Source organism: Gossypium raimondii, chromosome 1 (assembly GCF_025698545.1).
Source record: "Gossypium raimondii isolate GPD5lz chromosome 1, ASM2569854v1, whole genome shotgun sequence".
NCBI lineage: Eukaryota > Viridiplantae > Streptophyta > Magnoliopsida > Malvales > Malvaceae > Gossypium > Gossypium raimondii.
Genome location: NC_068565.1, coordinates 21,733,391 through 21,752,012, shown reverse-complemented (window position 1 = coordinate 21,752,012; position 18,622 = coordinate 21,733,391). Strand labels below are relative to the sequence as shown.

The 18,622-nt window shown below is 37.7% G+C and overlaps 1 non-coding gene across 1 annotated transcript; it reads right to left on the bottom strand.

Annotated features, from left to right (window-relative positions):
- Positions 1-1,429: 1,429 nt before the first annotated feature.
- Positions 1,430-1,536, bottom strand: LOC128033599 (small nucleolar RNA R71). The gene has a single exon (XR_008189569.1). It is a non-coding gene; the product is annotated as a small nucleolar RNA R71 (small nucleolar RNA).
- Positions 1,537-18,622: the final 17,086 nt, after the last annotated feature.

Below are 18,622 nucleotides of genomic sequence, written 5' to 3'. Positions count from 1 at the left end.
TAACCAAATCATCTACAACTTAACTAGCACAATAACTTAATAAACTAGGCATACAATACGTTCGACGATAACCCCTACTTACAAGATTCTCAACACTCTTACCAATCTTTTCTTCTTTACGACTTAATACATTTTAATATTTTCTATGCACCCAATGTATATGCCAAAACAATAATTGGGCGGATAGCTGCGCCTTAAAAATTACTCTCAACCTACTCGCCAGAACTTAGAATCCATCAAAAATGTGTTACATGAGCTCAAGAGGTAACTCCAATCGATATGCCATTGGCACAATACTATACGACCCAATGAATCTTGGACTCAGCTTGCCCTTCCGTCCAAACCTCAGTACCTTCCTCTAGGGCAATACTTTTAGAAAAACCTGATCTCCCACACTGTACTCAGTGTCCTTTCTCTTTAGATTAGTATACAACTTTTACCTATCCGAAGTCATTTTTAGTTTCTCTTGAATAAGTTTATCTTTCCCCTCAGTCACCTAAACCAGTTTCGGACCTAAAAGTTCCTTTCACCTAACTTAGTCCAACACAATGATGTTCAACATTTACGACCATAGAATGTCTCATATGGTGACATTTGCATGCTGGATTGGAAATTGTTATTGTGTGGAAACTTAACCACTAGCAGGTGATCCTCTCAACTACCTCTGAAGTGAATAATACAACCTAACATATCCTCCAAATGCTAAATTACCCACTCTGACTAACCATCTGTCTGCGAATGGAAAGCTGTATTAAAATCTAGTCTAGTACCAACTGCTTTATGCAATTTCTTCTAGAATTGGGACGTAAAACGAGGATCAAAGTCATAAATAGTCTAAACATGCACTCTATTAATAATTCATACAAACTTGTAAGAAATGATTTGACTTAATTAAACTGTCCATAATCACCTAGATTGAATACTTCCTCATGGGTGTTAAGGGTAACCCATTAACAAATTCCATAGTGACACGCTCCCACTTCCACTAAGGAATCTTAATCGACTGTAGTAGACCGAAAGAAAACTGTTGGTCAGCTTTCACTTGTTGGCATGTTAAACACTTAGCAACAAAATTTGTTAACTCTTGGTCAAACCAGGCCACCAAGACTATTATTTTAGACCCTGATACATTGAGGTACCGCAGTTTGAATTGAAGCCTGTGATGTTTCAGATGCTTCAAACAATAGGCCAATTCAGTGGAATGCCCACAGAAGATCCATATCTTCACCTTCGATTGTTTATGGAGGTGAGTGATTCCTTCAACATAGCCAATGTAACTCAAGGTACACTGAGGTTGAAGTTGTTTCCATACTAATTGCAAGATCGAGCACGAGCATGTCTTAATTCTTTGCCACCCAACTCAATTTCTACTTGGAAAGAATTAGATAACCATTTTCTGGTAAAGTATTTTACACCTAGCAAAAATGCTAGGTTGCGAAATGAGATCACTACTTTTTTCCAGATGGATGATGAGTCCCTATACGAGGCATGGGAAATATTCAAAGAGCTACTACATAAATGCCCTCACCATGGTATTTTGCATTGCATCTAGTTTGAAACATTTTATAATGGTCTCAATGCACACACAAGGTTGGTGGTAGATGCTTCTGCAAATGGTGCTCTCTTCTCGAAGTCTTATAATGAGGCTTACGAAATCATCGAGAGAATAGCCAGTAGCAACTATGAGTGGCCAAAAAATCAAGCAGTTTCAGGAAGACAAGTAACAAGAGTGCATGAAGTAGATGTCCTTACTTCACTCTCAGCTCAGGTATCTTCTATCTATTCAATGTTGAAATAGTTTACTACTAATGGTTTAAATCATGTTGCAGCTCAACCACCGAGTCACTTCGATGATGTTTCCTACTTATATTGTGGGGATGCTCATTCTTTCCAGAATTGTCCATCAAATCCTGAGTTTTTTTACTATGTAGGGAATCGACACCAAAATAAAAGTGGACAAGGACCACAGTCCAACTTCTATAATCCTTCATGGCGAAACCATCCAAACTTCTCTTGGAGTAACCAATAAGCTAGACCAAACAACAATTACATGTAACATATATCAAATCAACCTCTTCGTTTCAATCAACAACCTTAAAAACCACCACAAGTTGAACCTTCCAATAATTTGGAAAATTTTTTGAAGGCATACATTGTTAAAAATGATACATTAATTCATGGTCAGGCAAACCCCAAGGTGTTGTACCAAGCAACATAGAAAATACTTTACCAGTCGAGTCCTCTAATAAACTTGAGGACTTATTAAAAGCATACATCGTGAAGAAGCATACCTTACAAAGAATGATGCAACTTTGAGAAATTTGGAGAACTAGATGGGGCAGTTAGCCAACAAACTTCGAAATAAACCACAAGGAGCTTTGCCCAGTGACACGGAAAACCTAAGAAAATTGGCTAAGGAGAATTGCAAAGCGCTCACTTTACAAAGCGGAAGGACTTTGGAACCCAATGACGTTTAAGATGTAGATGAACCTTTCAAGAAAGAGGAAAATCAACTAACGGTTGAAATTCCTGCATCAAAGAATCCAAATGTTACAAATAATGCAGAGGTAAAATCTAAACTAGTGAATTCTGATAAGCTAACCCCTTCGTTAGATGTAGATATATTACCTCGGAAGAGTTGTCCAATCCAAGCTAAAGTTACACGACCTCTATATCCTCAAAGAATTCAGCAACATAAGCAACAACATGATACTCAATTTAAGAGAATGTTAGATGTGTTGAAACAGCTACGTATCAACATTTCATTAGTGAAAGCGTTGGAGAAAATGTAGAACTATGCAAAAGCTATGAAGGAATTTATGTCTAAGAAGAGAAGGCTTGGGGAATTTGAAACTGTAGCCTTGACTACAGAATATAGCCTACTTTTTCAAAATAATTTGCCTCCTAAGTTGAAGGATCTAGGAAGTTTCACCATACCTTGCAATATTGGAGAATCCTATTGTGGTAAGGCTTTCCACGATATGGGATCGAGTATCAACTTGATGCATATGTCTATGGTTAGACAATTATGTATTGGTAAGGCCAGACTGACTACAGTTACACTCCAACTGGAAAACTGATCTTTGGCATATCCAAAAGGAAAGATCGAGACTGTCTTGGTACACGTTGATAAATTCATATTTCCTTCTAACTTTATTATATTAGATTTTGATACAGATGAAAAAATTACCAATCATCCTATGAAGGCCTTTCTTAGCAACTGGTAGGACGAGAATCGATGTACAGAAAGGTGAACTCACCATACAAGTTCAAGATGAACAAGTGACATTTAATGTACTAAAGGCCATAAGATCTCTTGATCAGGTTAAAGATTGTTCTGCTGTCTTCAAGGAAGATCCACTGGTTCTTGCAAAATTAGAATACTATGATCCATTGGAAGGTATTTCATTTGATTCTCCACATCAAGATGAGGATGATACATGTTTTGAACTAATTTAGAAGGATTTAGTTCAAAAGTTCAGTTCGAATCATTAGAGCTATCATCACATGAGTACAAGCAACCCAAACCATCAAGAGAAAAGTCACTCGAGTTAGACTTAATGGTTTTGAAATGACACAAAAAAGGTATCGAGTAGACTATTACAAATACTGAAAAGGGATCTATTAAGGGATAGATGAGTTTGATTCAATCTCGAGTACTTGATCCTGGGAAACTCGAGCCGTAATGGTTAAAAACAGGGATCATCGATCCCATCTATGACATTCAGTGGGTGAGACATGTACCAAAAAAATAAGATATCACAGATAATGAGTTGACTCCATTAAGGATCATCATGGGTAGATAGATTTGTATGAAAGACAGAAAGTCGAGGAAAGCAAAGCAGAAAGACCGTTTCATGTTGTTATTCTTTGATCAAATATTGAATATAATTCCTAGGCAACATTATATCTTCTTTTTAGATATGATTGGTATGATAAATTGTCATTTGACATCACTTTTGTCAGTGACAATCATCAATAACATTAAGGGAGTCTCTTCACTCTTTCTGTCGTTAATTTATTTTTAGTTTTTTTTCTCATTAGAATAAATGGAACAATTAGAAATATTTTCTTGAATTATTACATTAAATCAATGTTGTCTAAGGAGATTGGAACTTAAGTGGGACCATTTGTAACCCCTCCAACCTTTTCTGGGAATTTAATTTAATGTAATTTATTGAGAAAAATTTTCTAAGTAGTTTAAAAGAAATTTTAAATTTTTTAGTTTTACGTTTATTTTCATTTTCATTTTTATGTTCAATAAGAGGGTCAAGTTGGCCCAAGGTTTAATCAATTTATTTCTGTCAAATTTTATTTCAGTACAAGTAATAAATTTTTTGCAGTTTTAGGCTCGAGGCCCAGAACGGTGACAAGGAGAAAAATATCCAACACTCACTACCTCTTCATTCGCCGTAACATTACTTCCCCAAGATGCAGTAATCTCAAAAAAAAGGAATTACACAGATTAATAAAAAAAGGGAGGAATTTCTTTTATTTCTTTTTCTTAGTATTTTTAGGCATTTATATTTTTTCTTAGTTAGTATTTTGCTTTCTTACAATAAGTAGGAAATTTCAAACATGAATAAATTAAGCTCAATGTCTCTTCTCTAATAAAAATTAAAGTAGTGTGGTAATGTGAATGAACATGTCTACGATTGGATTGTCAAGAAAGACTTGGTACTTAAGCAGTCTTCATGACTCACCTCTCTTTTCTTGCTATCCTACCTGGTGCTCATTTCTATTCGTTACTTTGTTTATACAATGAAGACATTGCTTCTTTTTAAGGAGGGAGTAGGGAAATATTTGCATGAAATTTAAATTTTCCCTATATATGATTCCATGTTTACACATAATGTAACATCCCAAACTCGGCCTGGACGTTATGGTCTAATCTGACAATGTAACATGATAGTGTATTTGAAAACTAATGCTCCTGTTAAAAAAAATAGTAACTTTGCTTAAAACATTTACCGTTTAGATCTCGACGTTGTCTTTTATTAATCCTAAAATAGTGATTTTCTATTCAATCGTTAGTTTGCAAAATATTGTACGTTGCGGTAGCTTTTTAAAACTGTAACATCCCGAAATAAGGCTTAGTCATAACAGTGGTTTCGGGACCACAAATTTGACGAGAAAAAAATTTATTTTTATTATATTTTTATGGTCTAAAATTTCACGGAATGATTTTGTGAAAATTTCGCTCAAAAATTTCGATGTTTGGGCACTCAATTTAGTCAAAAGGACTAAATTGTAAAAAGTACAAAACTTGAGTTCTAGAAGGTAGAGTGTTCAATTGTTATGAAATTTTAAATTGGAGGTCCTTAAATGGTAATTAGACCATTGGTTAAATTATGGACAAAAATGGACATAAGAAAAGTGAAATAGGATATTTTAAGTTAGGGGCATTTTGGTAAATTGGTAATTAAATGGACTAAAAGACAAAATAAAAGCCAAATTTCTTATCCATCTTCTCCATATGGCCGAATATGTCATGGAAGCCATGGCTAGGGTTTTATTCAAGCTTCCAAACTTCATAGTAAATCCATCTCTGCCCCGTTTGTAATGTACTTTACATTTTTTATATCCTCGTAGCTCGATTTAGCTTATTCTACCATTAATTCATGCTAGGTTCATATTTGGAAAAATAATCATAGGTGAAATGTGTTTATTTTGATGTTTTATAGTAGAATATGAAGCTTGAAATTATGTTAAACAACTTTTGCTAGGCGATTTTAAGTGAAAACGAGTAAAACGACATAATCGGTAAAAATACCTAATGTTCATAAGTAAATGTTAGAGTGGGAATTTGATGTTGCCATAAAAGGGAAAGATGTTCAGCATGTCATAAAACATAATAATAAGGGATGAAGTTTACTTTCCGAGCTTTGGGGCAAAAGTGTAAATATGTAAAAGTTTAGGGGTAAAATCATAATTTTGCCAAAGTTTGAGTCAAGGACTGTTTTGATGAATGTGAGTATTAAGTAAGCTAAATTTTCTACTATAGATCAAGAGGAACGAAATCTGGAGTTGGACCGGGGAAAGACAAAGGTTGAGGATTAAGTTGCTAGATTTCATCGTATTTTGTACCGAGGTAAGTTTACGGTAAATAAATGAAATATTTCAATAATTATTATTAATGTTATTATTTTCCATAAATTATGTACTTATTTCATGAGATTATTTAATGTTGACTCAAGTATGAGATGTAGAGAATCAGTGTTAAAAAGTCCCGTTGAAACATTAGGAATGTATCGGATACAAATGTCATGACATTAAGAGAATGAGATCCCATGTAAGACCATGTCTGGGACATGATGTTGGCACCGAGATGAGAGGTCCCCCGTAAGACCATGTCTGGGACATGGCATGGGCACCGATATGAGAACTCCCAAGTAAGACCATATTTGGGATATGGCATTGGCAGTACAGGAAACATCCCATGTAAGACTATGTCTGGGACATGGCTTTGGCATGTTATTATCAGACAGGAGACCCGAGTATCCTTAGTATTCCAAGTAGTTCAACGGGCTAGTAAATAGACTATGTTACATGAAAGTTCAAGTAAAAGCATAATGAACAGATTCAGGTGAGTTATAAGGGTTAAGAATATCTCAGTTATCAGTTGAGAAAGAAATTTCAGTAAGGGAGGAGTAAGTTATAACCATGATTTATTTAAGTAAGCAAGTAAGGGAACAAGTAAGAGAGTAAGTAAAGAAGAAAGTAAAGATCATGATACTTGATAATAATTTATGAGTATAATTATTTATGATAAATGTTGTTATTTATTTGCTTGTAAACTTAAACTTACTAAGCTTTAATGCTTACCCCATTTGTTTTTCTTCTTATTATAGTATCACCAAGCCAATTCGGGGATCGTTAAGACGTCGGAGATTGTTTCACACTATCAACAGACCATCTCGGTATTTTGTGATCAAAACATTTTAGGTTATGGCATGTATAGGGGCTTAGCAATTTTGTGCGTGTTCTTATGATATGGCTAATGAATAGCTGTTGAAAAAGCTATTTAAGAACATGTTTTGATGTTCTGTATACCTAAATGATAGTTAATACAAAGAAATTATAAAAGAGTAAAAATTTGCAAGGGAACAGTTTTTGGACAACAACATTGATGTGATTGTGAAAAATCACCAAGGATAGTAAAAATTGAATTATAGAGTGAATAAGATATATAATTAAATCTTATTGAGTCTATTTTCACATGAAATAAATGGTGTAGGCAAAGGAATTATATATTATGAGATATTTGAATTTCAGTGAGATAGGGCAGATTGGTTTTTGGAGTCCCCTATTTTGAATTTAAAAAATCATTAAAAATTGTACAGATAGAATTATGAGTCATAATTTATATTTCCAGATTCCTTAGTGAGTCTATTTTCAATAGAAACAAGCAAAAGCACCATATAAAGCCCGTACAATGAGATAATTGATTTTTAGTGAAGAGGGGTCAAAACTGTCAAGCAGTGAAATAGGGGGACTTTAAAGAATAAAGTGTACTATTTGCCTAAACCAAAAATTCTGGAAATTTTACGGTAAGAAGATATATGAGTCTAGTTTTAGGAAACATTTATGGATATAAATTTCGAGTTTTGTAACTTGAGTTATAATTAAATTAGTGACTATTACACAGGTGGACAATTTTATTGTGAACAGTGAAATAAATTATTTTGATTTGTTCCCAGTTTGGACCCGAACCATTTTCGTTGCATGTTTTAGGGTCTCAAGGGTTCTTTTTAGGAATATATTGAATGAATGTGAGCAAATTAATTTTTTAAAAGCAAATTTTTATGCTCCGATCTAGTAAGTTAAGTCAAATAGCGTCTCGTGCTCGACTCCGGCAACGGTCTCGGGTAAGGGGCGTTACAAAAACAGTTTGCATATGTGTGCGTATTTTGTTAAAATGTTTGATTGGTTTTGAAAATTTGATTATCCCTACTACTAACAGTTGTAAGTCAAAACGAAATAAAAACCCAATTTAAAAGTAAAAATCCAAAGAGGCCATTATTACAATAAAATACCCCAAAAATAAAAGCAAAATTATTATTAAGTACTAAATCAAATAAAATAGGTCCTGTGGCCACCATTGAGTCCTCCATCACACTGAACTACCTATGTCTTGGGATTACCTGTACAGATTAAGCAGAAGGGGTGAGTTTACGTAAACTTAGTGTGTAATTCCCCATACAAACAAACAGACAATAACGTATAATCTCAGTTTGGGCCTAAGCCCATTTCAGTATCAATAAGCATTAGGGTCTTGGTCCATCACAGTACAGTAACAGTGACAGTTATGCAGTTATAAGATCCTACCCAACCAGCCTCTACACTCCATCTCTGTCCAACCCTACACTCCATGTGGGGATATAATCAACCCACCTAACCCTACAGTTTAAGTAGTACCGAATGTTGCACTAGATAGTAGTTGTAGCTGAGCTACCTATAAGTTAGGCTAAAAGCCTTTCAGTACAATACCGCCAATCAATCTCAATCCCCAACCCAATGCAATGCAATAAACAGTTATGACATGCTGTATCATGGCAATAATGCATACAATGTCAATTCATTAAATATCATCATACTTGATAACATGTAAATGTATATATCAGCCACACAGTCATTTCAGTCAATTAGGGGTCCAGGTAAGCTTATCGACCCTACAGTAGGTCCACAGTTGACTGGAGTGACCTGTGTAACCTTAACAATAAAACAATGAAAATGGGGCCACGAGCCCATGTTCTATGCCCATGTGGGCCCACACGACCCAAAATGGCCTTGGCCGTGTGGATCACAAGGCCTCACCCTGTATTCCCACGGCTCAATTCGGCCCGACCCATGAATCGCTCACGGCCAACCTCATTGATCACACAACCATGTTCGATCACACGGCCTACCACACGGGCGGCCACATGCCGGAGTGGCCTCGACAATCACTTCTTTTCAACTTTTCACCAGTTTCCACTTCCAAAGTTATGTTTACACACATGTATTACTTCTGACGTGTAAGCACTCCCAAGCGCACCGAATCCTAAAAAAAATCATTGTACACAACCTCGATTGCCCATTAAAAGATTTAAAACTAACAAATTCATCGATTAAGGAATTGCCCAAACTTGACTTACTGCCGACAGAGGACTTTTATAATCACTTCTCAATCCAAGAACGAACTTACTGCTCCACAACCTTCGCCTAAACCATCAATTCTAGAGAAAACTTTAGGTTCCCACTCAAACGGCATACAAATACGATAGAAGGAAAAGAATTACCTACCGAAACCGTACCAACTCAATACTTGTTGCAAGAAGGGAACGATAATTACAATAAAATGAAAAAAAAAAGAAATTGGAGGATTTAAGGAGAATTTCGACAAAAGTGAAAGAAAAAGAAAAACAAAGCTGAAGAGGAAGAACAGAGAATTTCGGCAATATGAAAGATGAAACTGAAAAAAATCAGAATTTTGGAATTGGGGAGAGGAAATCAAATTTTCAAAAAGAGAGAAAAATATGAACTAAATCAGATAACCCCACAATGTAACACCCTAAACACAGCCTAGGAGTTATGGCCGAATCTGGAGGTGTCACATTGAGGTGTTTAGCGTAAAACCTATTGTCGTTGAAATCTTTAAAATCAATTAATCATTTTCTTATCAAACAGTGATTCCAAAACGGGTTGTTCATTTCCAAGCGTGCACCATTAAAAGCTAATCACTTTTTAAAAAGCTATAAATTTTCCAAAATCTCATTTATTACGGAAGTTCTTTTTCTTGGAAATGTTGCGAAAGGGTGGTGTCTTTGAAAATACTTTCCTTTTGAAAACCCATCTTTTACTACAACTAGCAGTTTATATCAAACTAAATAAATAAAAACCCCAATTTAAAGTTTATAACTTTAAAGAGGCCTTTTTACATAAAAATACCGAAATTCAGTTACTTATAAATCAAAGGCTAAAAAATGAAAGCTGATGCGGTTGTGTGGCCATCATCGAGTCCCTCGCAGCACTGACCCGCCTACAATTGGGGATTACCTGTACTGTTAACAGAGGGGTGACTTTACGAAAACTCAGTGTGTAATCCCTTAACAAGCAAACAGTCAATTAAACAGTAGATAAATACAGTTTGGGCCTGAGCCATTTCCCATAACAGTAAACGATTGGGCTTGAGCCCATCACAATGCCAATAATCAGTAGGGCCTTTGGCTAATTTCAGTAATAGTATCAACGGGGCCTTGGCCCATAGCAGTAACAGATATCAGTCATGCACTGAACAGTATGTAATATCATTAATCTATGCAGTAACAGTACAAAATCATTAATCAGTGCAGATATGCAGTTAGAAATCCTACCCAATCCAGTCTTTACACACCACTCCATCCCGCCAAACACACCATGTGGGGATAAAATCGACCCACCCAGCCAGACACACCAAGATTAGCACCGATTGCGGCACTAAACAGTATTGCAGCAAAGCTGTCAATAAAATAGACGACATATAGCCATCAGTAGGTCCATAGTTATCTTGGGCGACCCGTGCAACGTTATCAGTACGGTACACTTCTTCCAAATATAACAACCCATCCCCATGCAATATATTGTGACATAATATCATACGTGTATGCAAAATGTCATGCTCAATCATCGTCATACATATCATAGAGCAAATCAGTCATACATAACATAAGGCCATAACAGTCATTTCATCTCCTAGGGGTATAATAATCATTTTACCCCATGAAGGTATTTTGGTCATTTTACCCTATGGGGGTATTTTGGTTATTTTACCTTATGGGGGTATTTCGGTCAGTTTACCCTATGGGGGTATATCGATCATTTTACCTTATAGATGTATTTCATCATTTTACCCTATTTTGGGGTCTCGGTGCAGATATTGACCTCTCGAAAGGTTCGCAGTTGCCTCGAGCGACTCAGGTTACCTAAATGGTCGTAACAGTGTAAATGGGCCAAAAGCCCATTACTCGGCCCAAATGGGCCCACACGCTTGTGCGGCCCATTCAGCCCAAATTTTGCCACGACTATGAGATCTACATAGCCCAGTCTAGTATTTGTCACAAATCGTGGATTTCATCCATGTGCGGCTCACGAGCCCATTAAGTCCACACGGCCCATTTTGGCCCAACGTGGCCCATTATGGCCTAATCCCATGAAAATGCTCATGGAGGCCTCCACAGTCTATCGCCCATGATTCGTGGGTTTGGCTTACCACACGAGCGATCGCACACTCGTGTGGTCTCAAACGTCGTATTTCTAGCTTTTCAGCTTTTACCGTTCTCTGATTACGATGGGGTGTTTACACACTTTAGAAGATCTTGAGCAGTCCTCGAACACTTCTGAACCTATGTTCACCCGTAACACTCGGGTAATCACATATCAATTGAATTTAAAAATAATCCAATTCATTACGCATAACTTCTTGATTGATAGTCACTTACCTTGATTGAACAACCGAATCCCTAAGCACTTCAGTCACTTGAACAATATTGGTCACTAGATCTCGGGGTTATTACCTGCAATCCAGTTGAACCCCTTAATATCAATTATCTATTAAAACAATTTATGTAAAAATTGAACACCAACTTACCGAAAGTATAAAACCGTAGAATAAGAATGGTATACAAAATCGACAGAGAGCAAGGAAAAATTCGGCACTAAGAGAGTAGAAAAAGAAGAGCAAATCAGCAAGAAGGGAAGAGAATGGTTTAGGGGACGAAGAGGTTTCGGTAGAGGGTGAAGAAAGAAATAATTAAAAAGGAGAGAAGATAAATTAGCCATGAGTAGAATTACTTGAAAAAGAAAGAAAAAGAGAGAATTAAGAGAGGCAATACTTAGCCAAAGATAGGTCGCCAACACCTTAGCTGTGTTTCAGTCCAACTCCCCAAAAAACTCTTGTCACGGGGCTAGACCTTTCGTCTCGTAAACCGTGCGGCCTTAGGCGATCCGTTTGCTCCAAACTCGCCTAAGTCAGCCTTTACGCCCAAAAGTGAGGATTCCTTAGAATTCCTCCAAGGCACCAACTTGTATAGCGGAAGCGATTGTGCCAAAAGAAGCTAAGCAAAAGAACAACAAAAAGAGCACTCGCAAAGTGTTTGAGTAAATGCTCTCAATTCTTATTCACAAAGAATAATGAAACAATTCAGGAGTGAGTACAAATGAGGGGGAGGCTCTCTATTTATAGTTGAGCTCCCCCAAAACCGACGGTTAAGATACAAATACATCGACGGACGAGATTAACCATATCCCTTTATTTTAGGGATTTACAAGATATGCCATATCAAATCTAATCTAATCTTTACAAGATATGATTCCCTCTATCTTCTAAGATTAGTTACCATATTAGCCTAAGTTGCCATCTCCTCGTTATCGGGCCAACTTGAGCTTCAATCGTGAGCTTTTCAAGTAGCTCTTTGAATCGGGCCGTTCTCGTGGGCCAAATGATCCCCATCTAAGCAGACCTCCATTCGATGCATTTGATGCGCTGGTCACGGGCTTTGAAGCTGCGCCGTGACATTCTCCCCACCCATTCTCGCAAGCGTCCTCGTTACGACTTAGAATGGCACTTGTTGGATTCGCCTTGGTCTCGTCTCAACGCCTTAGCCTTTCCCTTCCCGGGACTTTTACCTCGGCTTACGCCGCTTCTTAACTCGATTCTTCCCTCTTGGTTTGTACATCTCGATGACAAGAAGCTATGTCGCTCTCTTGCCCACATTCTAACTTCGCTCGACAGAATCCTCTTGATTCGCCACACTTGGCTTCGCTTTGCCCACGTCTCTCGACCTCTTTGCTCAAGAACTTGAAAGGGCCCTACGTTCTCGCCAAGTCAACAAGTTAGAATGCAAAACAACATCACAGTGTTGGAATGTACCTTCGCCTTTCCTCGGTCAATCGTCCCTCATGCATCACTTCTTTTCCTTGAAGTCCGATGCATCACCCACCTCTCCCATAGGTGGAAGCCTTGTCGATGACTCGGCCAACTCGGCGCTTGACTCAACTTGAGCCTCATTGGTCCCGGCTTCCTTTGTTTTCATCGCAACTGTTCCACTAAGTTCGATGACAAACTCACCTCTTCCTTGGGTGGAAGCCCCTCGACGACTCACCAAGCTCGAGACGTTGCCTTTCTTTTGACTCGGCTTGCTTTGGGCGGTTCGCAACTCATGCGGACCACGGCACAAGAAGCACTTAACTCGCTTCTTTTTGCTCCTCTTTGCCCTCTTGGCTTCGGCTTTTCCCTTCCTCGAACCAAGGTTCTTGGGCTCCTTGTCTGCTCCATCGTTCCCCTCGATGACAGACTCTCGGACACTTCCGCAACCTATGCGGACCATGACACAATAAGCACTCCACTGGCTTCTTTTTAAGCGCTCGAACACCCTTTGCGCTCGAACCAAGTACCAAAGCCTTACCCACCGGCTTTTTCTTAAGCGCGGATTTCCTCGGACATTTCTTTAACATGTGTGGACCGTCGCAAAGAAAGCATTTCAGCTTGTCCCTTTTCCTCTTGGGTTTCTTCTTCCCAACTCGTGGTTTCCCATTACCACCATTGTCGCCGTTGCCATTGCCATTAACTCTATCTTCCTTGTGATCCATTTCACATACGCCCCTTTCATCGGACTTGGAAGACCCAAGCTTGTCTTTCCCTAGACCAAGCTTGCCCACGGACTCAACTACCGTCATGGCTTCCGACAGCTTTTGGACACCTCTTTGTTCCACCTCCTGTCTGACCCACGGCTTCAATCCCTTTTGAAAAGCAAGCAATACTTCTTCATCGGTCACATCTGAAACTTGAAGCATGAGTTCCTTGAACTCTCGAACATACTCCCCCACTGTGCCCTATTGCATTATCCCTTGCAACTTTGCCCGAGCTTCTTCCTCGGCAAACTCTGGGTAAAACTGTCCCTTCAATTCGCATTGGAACTCTTGGCACGTCCCAATCTCACCATGCCTTTTATCTGTGGTCCTACCTTGCCACCATAAAAACGCAATGTCAGTAAGAAACATTGAAGCAGTGTTTACCTTAACCACATCCTCCATGATGCCTTTGGCATGGGAGTAGTTTTCCATCCTCCACAAGAAATTGTCCACCTCACATGAAGACCTTGTCCCCACAAACTCTTTCGGCTTTGGGACATCCTCGTTACTGAATGCTGCATTTGCGACTCCTTTTCCCACGGCTGCTTGACACAAGGCCAGCTCTCCCTCGAGCTCTTCTATTATTGTGCTCAAAGCCCTCGTCGTGGCCATTGTTTCCTCCTTCAAAGCCATCATCATGGCCTCGAGAGCATCATTCCTGTCCGACAGCTTATCCCTGTGTGAATTAAACAACTCGTTTACCTTATCCATGGTGGAACCAAGAGACATCTATACATAGTCTCTGGACTGCTCCTTCCAGTTTGCTATGCGATCCTCGACCCCATCGAGTGCCTCCTTTACATCCTCCATGGATCCCTCGAGTTTTCCCACACGTTCCTCTACTGCCGATAATGTCTCCCTCAAAGACTTCCTCGCCCACCTTTGTTCGAACTCTTCTTTCGACATCCCAACAGTGCCTTTGAACCAACAACTCTGATATTACTTGGTTCAAACCTTGCTCGGATGCCACTTGTCACGGGGCTAGACCTTTCGTCTCGCAAACCGTGCGGCCTTAGGCGATCCGTTTGCTCCAAACTCGCCTAAGTCAGCCTTTACGTCCAAAAGTGAGGATTCCTTAGAATTCCTCCAAGGCACCAACTTGTATAGCGGAAGCGATTGTGCCAAAAGAAGCTAAGCAAAAGAACAACAGAAAGAGCGCTCGCAAAGTGTTTGAGTAAATGCTCTCAATTCTTATTCACAAAGAATAATGAAACAATTCAAGAGTGAGTACAAATGAGGGGGAGGCTCTCTATTTATAGTTGAGCTCCCCCAAAACCGACGGTTAAGATACAAATACATCGACGGACGAGATTAACCATATCCCTTTATTTTAGGGATTTACAAGATATGTCATATCAAATCAAATCTAATCTTTACAAGATATGATTCCCTCTATCTTCTAAGGTTAGTTACCATATTACCACATGCCACATTGCCACTAGACCACAAGCTCTTTTTGTGTCATAAAACAAACACTATTATTTATAAGGCCTATATGCCAATGTCCAGATTCATTTAAAAACAAAACTAAAAATTCTGCAAAAGCCAAGTCTTGAACCCATGACTTCTCATACACTTCCAAACACTCATAAATCACTTAACCATTGAAGCAAACATTCATTTATGTCACTTTCTTACACAACTAAATATTTATGTGCAGTCTCCTAACTGTTCCCTTGTTCCAAACCTATTTCTTCTAGGCCCAAAATTTGGGGTGTTACACTCAATCCCTCAATCGCTCCCACACTCCCCCATTACAACTCAAACACCCCAAAATCGTCCACCACACTCTCTCCCTATCCAAAATCCCTTAATTATCTCCATCAACCTCTCCACTATCAGAATTTTAGTCCATCACAAACTCACACACGACATCGGTAGCAAAATAAAACCCCTTGTTTACGCAGGGATTCGAACTCAAGACCCCCAGCACACTAATACTCCACTTAGCCACCAGACCAACAGGCCCATTCTAATATAAATTTACAAACTTTAAAATATAAGCCTATTGAACCCAGTTAAGGCTTTATTCATAAAAATACCAAAATTTTTCCCAAGTTAAGGCTTGAACTTGGGACCACATACATACACCTAGAACACTTAACCACTGAAGCAGACAGATATTTGTGTCACAAAAACACAAAAATAAATATAAGAGATTTTTGGGGCGTTACTCATAAGTATGCTGAAATAAAATGATGTTCAGAAAAATTTCTGTTCATAAGTTAGGTCAAATGCAAGTATGATTTCTGGTTTTATTTTAGTTTTATTTTTGTTATCTTAAGTTATGGAATGCTTGTATGTTCTTAGGTCTTATGTAGTCTTTTTCCATGAAAATTTAATTTCCTTAAAAACAGGCATGCATGAAGGTTTAAGTCCTTAGAATTGACTTAATAACTTTCTTGAGGCGACATCCTAGGAGGCATAAGAATCTAAACATGATATAGGTACATTTTCTTTGAATCGTTTGAGCCTTTCAAGCTTACCATATGAATTTAACCCTTCAAAACTTCATTTTGAGCCTTTAAGTCTATTTTATTGCTATTCACCTACATCATCATATTCCCATCTTTTTATGTTTACCCTATTACACCCTAAATATGGCCTAGACGTTATAGCTAAATCTAGATAGTTACAACAATACATTGAAATCTTTACTTTCCAAAACGTGACTCGATACGAAACCGAAAATCAAAGTTTTATAAAACTCGTAATTCTGAATAAAACTTTACAATGGAAATTCTAGAGTTGCTAATTTGGAAACTATGGTCTTGATAAGTGAAAGCGTACAGTTTGCCAATTGGACATATCTTAAAACAATATTTTTTATAAATTTTCATAAAACCCATTTTATATTTGTAGCGAAAAATTCTTAGCTTGTTTTACTTTTGAAAATCAAATTCTAATTTGTTAGCTAGTATGATTTTATAGTTTACGTTAAAACTTCCAAAAACTGACAAACAAATCAACACCCAAAAAGAAAACCAAATTCAAAAAACATTGTCCAAAACCAAATGTCCAGAAATCTTAATTAACATAAATCAAACCATGTTATTTAAAAGACCAATCCGAGCTCCCGCACACTATCCAATCCTAAGTTAGAAATTCACCTGAAACGTATCAAACAAACGAGTCAGCTAGAAGCTCAGTGTGTGACTTAACCTATGTATAGAGTTTTCTTACTACAACCCGCAGAATTGCAAACAAAAAATAAAGTTTTTTATTTAGTAATCACATATGCAAAAACCATTTAAGAAGGTCACATCTAGAAACATTTGTCAGATCGAAATGTCATATTTTCATAATCATATATCAGAACGAAATTCTTAATTCAGAATCAAAATCTGAAACACATTATCTTATACATAATCAGATGTATTTCATATTAAGATACAAATGCAATCAAAGATCCTACCTCCACCTGCTCCACACCAACTTTGTCCAACCAGTCACACCAAATAGGACTACAAGAGTCCATCCATCCAATCACACCGGGTCATGGAGGTATGCCACTCATAATAGTGTAGCTGAGCTGCCAGATAGATATTGCGGTTTAACCGCCAAAATTGCCGTAAAACTGTTAGAAAACACTTCCTCCATCATATCCAAAACCTACCCCAATGCACATGAAAATCATAATATTGTACGTATATATCATATAAATGGTATGGCATGCATACCTAATCATATATATTTTTACAAATCATAGCATATCATTTTACGTAGTTGAATTGAATAGCTTACCAGAACATATAATAGAATAAGTAAAACACACATGGTTTACAAAATAGTCATGCTTAATTCACGTACCTATTGACTGCAAAACATAACGCATTTTTATACTTATTAGAGCTTATTTAACAAACCTCCTACAGCTACCCATGTTCATTTACTGAAACTTATGCTTTTCTAAGCCTACATAATGCCCACAGACCCATTTACAAGTCCTTTAATCCGCCCCTAATCGGGCTTCAAAATTGGCCCAAAAGGCCCACATTACCCAAAAAGCTAGCCCGTGTGGTCCATATGGTCTACCCATACTATCTGCATGATTTCATACGACTGTGTGGTGCTGGGCAGTTTTGAAGAACAAACCAGTTTCACAATTTTCTCGAGTCTCAAATAAGGTTTCGGGATAGAATCATACACCTGATAGAAGAAATGATCAACCACACAGCTAGGAACTCATGATACCTACATTCGTTCAATAAACCGTATTAAGTAACCAACAAAAGACCCAACCACAACACATCCTCACACCAAATTTTTTGACCATTAATTCCAAATTCAGGCACTTACTTCTTCAAAAAATCGATCAAACCTGAGTTTAATCCACAGGAGGGCTTTGATTTCCACCCAAATCAACTAACCAAGAACAGCAAAATTGCTAATCACAACATGGAACGAAAATTATACTAACACAATTCCACATTAATCAAAGAATGAACTAAAAATAGAATATAAGAAAAAGATAATTTAACGAAACTTACACTATGAATGAACTATGCTCCAATAGCAAATATCGCGTACGACCACCAATAGAAATGGAATGATAACAAGCAAGAATCAAAGAAGAAGGAGAAAAGAAAACAAAAGAAAGAAGAAAAGAGAAAAAAAATAGAGAAGAGGAGGAGCGTGGGAGAAAATAATGTGAGACTGGGAAGTGGGAGAGATCATTTCATAACTACCCACACCCCACTATATCCCACTAATTAACCACCCACCAGATTCCCTCATAGGTCAAAACAAAAACAATTTTCATTTGGCACACACGAAGACTCAAACACAAGACCAAAGGGTAAGACGAAGCCTTACCACTGAACCAACAAGCTCATTCTTGTCAAAAATCAAGTGAAAATAATTTATAAACTAGATGTTCAAATATAGAGGTTTCGGCAAAAATAGCAAAAAAACAAGGAAAGGGATTTGACCATAAGACCTCACACACACAAACACTACTCTTAACCACTAA